The sequence below is a fragment of the Limulus polyphemus genome, unplaced genomic scaffold (assembly GCF_000517525.1).
Source record: "Limulus polyphemus unplaced genomic scaffold, Limulus_polyphemus-2.1.2 Scaffold2820, whole genome shotgun sequence".
Lineage (NCBI taxonomy): Eukaryota > Metazoa > Arthropoda > Merostomata > Xiphosura > Limulidae > Limulus > Limulus polyphemus.
In genome coordinates, this window is record NW_013668430.1 from 16,532 (window position 1) to 22,300 (window position 5,769).

Sequence of the window (5,769 nt, forward strand, 5' to 3'; positions counted from 1 at the left end):
AATAGTCAACTATTCGAAAGTGCTTGAGTTTTGGGTCTTATTTTAAGTTTATTACACTTTATATGTGATCCTTCGTGCTAACTCTTTTATCAAGGTTTTTTTATACTAAACCTAATATATACAACAACACACTAACTGTAATACAGTATCATAATATGTCAAATATAGTAGCTAATAATAAAGATGAAGACAGCCATTAAGACTAAAACGTTTAGTTTTAACAAAAGATTGAGATGTTTCATAATACAGTTATTTCACCTTCAGGGTAATCTGAAAATAATGTTATAATTACACTTAATGTAATTAAATGTTTAAATAACATTGTAAGGTTATTAAGTACCTAAATCAGTATATTCTAAGTAAAATTTTAGTTGGATATTATGAAAATGTTTGACTTGATGTTTCTAATAAAATATGATGTTCATACCTTGTTAGATTTATAAATTGTTTATTTCCAGATACATTAGGGCCCAGTATGGCCAGGAGGTTAGGGCACTCGAATCGCAATCTGAGGGTCGCGGGTTCGATTCCCCGTCCCACCAAACATGTTTGCCCTTTCAGCCGTGGGGGCGTTATAATGTGATGGTCAATCCCACTATTCGTAGGTAAAAGAGTAGCCCAAGAGTTGGCAGTAGGTGGTGATGACTAGCTGCCTTCCCTCTAGTCTTACACTGCTAAATTAGGGATGGCTAGCGCAGATAGCCCTCGTGTAGCTTTGTCCAAAATTCAAAACAAACAAACAGATACATTAAAAAGTGCATATTTGAAATTTATTATCTACTATGATTGTGTGTGAGAGTAAGTCACACCTGGTGATTGTTTTCATAAACACACAAGTTAAACAGGTGTTTTTATAAATGTCATAATATCTGTGAAAATACAAAATTAGACACGCATTTCTTTTTATTTTAGGATATCCGAGTTGACATATTTCAATGGTTCACATTCTAATGTCCTGCCAAATAAAAACATTTGTTTAACTGCATGTGTATTTTTAGAAGGTACTGGATGTTTTGTTTAATTAAAAAAAAAAAATCAAATGTTTCACTTCTCAGTCTAAACACACAGAACATAAGTAATATATTAATCATTTCTCAGAAGAGGAATAATGTAAACAGTTTACTCCTCCATCTAAACTGTGATGATCCTTTCTTTTCCCCCATTCAGTGCACTAAGTCATCTTATATTACAATGGCCTCAACCAGCTCAACAAATAAATTTCTCATTCCCAGGAACTGTTTATTTATATATAAAACATTCATAAAATACAGTACATGTAGTCTAGACAAGTGATGTTTATGTGCTAAGCAGTGAAGACTGTAATATAACTAGACACGTGTGTTAACTCAATCTCACCTAGCTCGGCAAGTATTTATATGCTGCAGCTCATCACACGTGTGTGTATATATGCTTACAGATACTTACATAACACACTGTAAATGGTATAGAACTCTTTGAGATATATCATAGCTTTTGCTTACAGACAGAATGACTTCACAAGATGCAAGCAGCAAACAATCTTAGAATGAACATACAAGTTATATGTATGGAATGTAAAATATATTCAATGATATATGATTACATAATGAATTTTTATCAACGGATGCTTGCATTTGCTATCGTAATCCTTACAACTTACAGAAAAGAAATAATATTCACTATTTCGCCATATAAAGACTTGGGAAAACAGAACAGAACTAATACAATTTATAATTTAGCTAACTAAACATGCAAAAGGGAAGTAAAACGAGTCACATTTTACCAATCTACACACACAAAAATAATGGAAAAAATTCAACTTACCTGAATTGTTGTCCTCTTCTTGTAGTCCCAAATGGAGATGTGGAGTAATGGATATTTTGTTAAATCCTCGAAGTCTTTCATGCTTTTGACATTGCTTGCTACACCTAAGTAAGCTTACCTGAGGTCTTGCCATAAAAAATTGTTTGTTGTATTTCAAAATTTGTAGTGCATACTGGAGGGATTCATACATCTTCATAAAAAGGTTAGAAAAAAAACTACGTTTACATTCCAGATAATTATAAAGGAACTTTTTATTTTAACTAACATTCTGCCTTTGCAGCTTCTTCAGGGTTAGTACACACAACATCATTTAAATTATTTTAGTTTGAAAGAATCTTATACTTCAAATGTGTGTGTGTGTATATATATCAACATGTTGGGCATGGGGGTTAGAGCAATCTGAGGGTCACAGGATCGAATCTTGCCCTCAACACGTTCGCCCTTTCAGTCGTGGAAGATTTATAATGTGACAGTCAATCCAAAGAGATGGTGGTGGGTGGTATTGACAAGCTGCCTTCCCTCAAATAGAACAAACAAACACATGTTAGATAAGAGAACTCTGTCAACATAATCTATCCTGATGAGCACTACACTTGCTTAGGGCAAAAATTAAACAATTCAGCAAACAATAAACTTAACATTAACAATATATTCAATAAAAATATTTGTGACATGCAAGTATTTTACAGACACTTGTATAGTGTACTCATTGAACCTAACTTAGCTGAAGCCTTGAAACTTAAATGTCATTATCAATAAAGAATATGTATTTTTATAGCTTTCAAACTGATATAATTTAACAAAAAAAAACATGAATAGGAATGAAAATATAATATTGGAAAATAACCTGTAAACAAATTCCCACACCTATGGTTTGTTTAAAGTGTAGTAAACTTTAAATTGCATAGCATACACACAATTTAAGGGCAATAAGGAACCTATTGATCAGTCTTACTTACTTATTCTTAGCTGTCTCATCCATTAAACTAAACTATAAAAAAACATAAAGCCAGCTCTTATTATTTAAACATTAACTAAGCTGTCCCTTAATTTACTACAACTGAATGTTACCTACTCCAAAAGCCAACCTTTTTATTAAAAAGTATAATTATTTTAGCTGAAGATGACTCCATCCTGTTAAAATTTGTGTCCCCTAGTCCTAACAATCTCTCCATTACGTATGAAAAAACATGTTACAATAAAACTATAAATTCCTGTAATTTAAACACCTCAATGAGATCCCCTCTTACTATTCTATTTGCAAAAGAAAATTTCAAAGCTCTTAAACTATCCTTGTATGAGTGATTATTTATGTTTCTGAATATGTTAGGTTCACACAACACGTGGTCAAGAAAAGCTTTAAATGACTTTCATGTTACCTTTATGCCTTTGTCATTTTCAAAGTTAGGTTTACCATGTTACCACCTGCAGAGAACATTGCTATATAAGACTGTTTTAAGATGTCAAGAGCAATGTCCTTCACTAGCTGTACAGGTAAAATCTAGAGATCACAGCCCCTCTAATGTGAAATGAGAATCACCAGTCACATAATAGCACAGTCATGATAGGTAATTAAATGCAAAGTTTCATTTTAAAAATAATCTTATCATTTAGTTTGTCTCATTCTTAATCTATTCATAGTTTGACCTGATATAAGCAAATACACACACACACACACTGTGTTTTTTTTTTGAATTATTAAAGATTGTCTCTTATGAGAGATACTACCTGTACAACCAGACAAGGACATTGCCCTCGATATCCTTTAATTCATTAGCTTAAACTGTTCTGTGATACTATATCTTGTTTGAATCTCGTCTTAAGATAACCTATCAGGTAAAACTCAAGTCTGTTCAGTTTCCTTGGACCAGAAACTAGATAGGTAACGAAAATTTTAGGTGCCATGACCAGGATTGGAATCTGGGTTATTGTGGACTTTGCTGTTAGTTAAGTAACCAAAAATGTCGCAAACTTCACGATCAGGAAATGAACAAGAGGTTAGTAGCTGTTGGGTCACAACCATTGGTCCTCATTAGTGAGATTAAACAAATCACTCCTCCAATGTTCAAAAGCTCAGAAAAGAAGGACTTATGCCAGTTTTTTAAACATTTCAGGCAGATGACTGCTTAGAATGGAACAACTTCTGAGGAGGCAATTCAATGCCTTGTGTTTGGTCTGGTCAGTCCAGTCCAAGATTCACTTCAGCTCATGGACAAGGAGCAGCTGCAAGACAGTCATCACTTAGTTGCACAGAAGGATAGAGTAATGTGTTAAAGTTTTGATAGATGGGAACCATGGAAAGCTTGATCACTTGTGTAGGTGATCTGCACCATATATTTAGTGAAGCTTACCCTGGGTTGACCTCAGCAGTTCATGAAGATATGCTCTTCAACATATTCATGTAATAGTTTTCTTCTATTGCTGATGGAGACAATTTCTGTCATGATGAGATTCAAAATTGTAAATTTGAAGCACTTGGAGTGAAAGAAGCCTTTAGTAGCAACTGGAGAGACTTCCACCTAGGCAGACTGTATTTCCCAGGCTTCTAAGTCATATCAGGTCGAAACCAGCTGTGGAACAACCAAAATCTCATGCATACTGGAGTTGCAATACAGTCACATTAGCTTCTAGTGAATAGGCAGGGCTATTCTACTTCTCTCATGATATGCATGCTGCAACATCCAGTAGTACCTCCACTTTGGTATCATTCTATTCTTTGCTTGTGGAAGTTTGTATTTGCTGAGGAACAAGGCAGAAATTTGTATCAGTTTTGACTGACGAAGTGGTCAGTACTGCAGCTATAACTTTTGAAAACTTGAGGAGCCCAAGTCAGATCTAGCCACCAACCTAATGCAATGAAATACTTTTCCTAAAAGTGTGGTGGTCAACCCAGCTATTTCAATGGGGAGTGTGTCTTGGTATGTTCCTGTTGGTATACAAAGGCGAGAGTTAGAGTTCCTGGTAGACACAGAAGTAGTGCTGGAATATTATTAGATTTTGTGGTATATCAGGCACTTAAAGCAAAAAACACCACTTTGGTCTATTGACACTAACCTTTGGAATACTAAGTTTATTTATTATTGACACTAATCATATTCTGACAAATGGACAAAAGCTAGATGTGAATGGAGAGGTAATGCTCTAACTATGTCTAAGAGGGTTCACTTACAGAATTAAGGTAGTTGTTACTGACCTCAGTTCTGGTATTGGCATTTTTGGAATTGGTGTAAAGTGATTATCAGTTAGTTTTATTTGTACAACAGGTGAACTGATGTTCTACAATAAGAGCACCCCTTGCTAGACAGAATGGTCCATGAAGGAGGGGGCTCTGTGAGTGTATGTGGGAGAAGAAATCACCATACCCCATGTATGTAAGTGGTATGTCATGATTTACTGTGAACAATGTTTAACACGTTAATGTCATGTAATGTGGGTATTAAGTCGACACTTGAAATGAACTGTTTCATATCCATATTGCAAGCAGCATTAACTAGAACAGTTAACCATCGAAAAGGGGAATGAAATTTTGGTGTTACTCTGAAATTGTGGATGGACAGCTATCCAGCTTAAAGCTGGACTAGTCATCTGCATAGTAAGTGAATTGAATGTGACTGATGCTAGCGAGCATGCTGGTGTTTCATCCATTGCATTGAATTCAAGAGTAGACAGATGCCAACAAATCTAAGATCACTAACTGGAAATTGTGCAGACATTCTAGACTTAACTCAGTTACAAAAACTTGTTGGAAAAGGATGCTGATCTGCTTACAGAACCAAATGACCAATTGGGTCGAACTACAATCACTCAACATAACGGGTGATGCATGTCCTATTAAACAACCAATATGCAAGCTTCCTTAGGACATTAGAGAAATAGCTAGAGTAGAAATAGAGTAGTTGTTAAAAGATGGAATTATAGAACCTTCACCAGAGAGTTTTGTCATCTCAATTATTGTCAGGAAAAAAG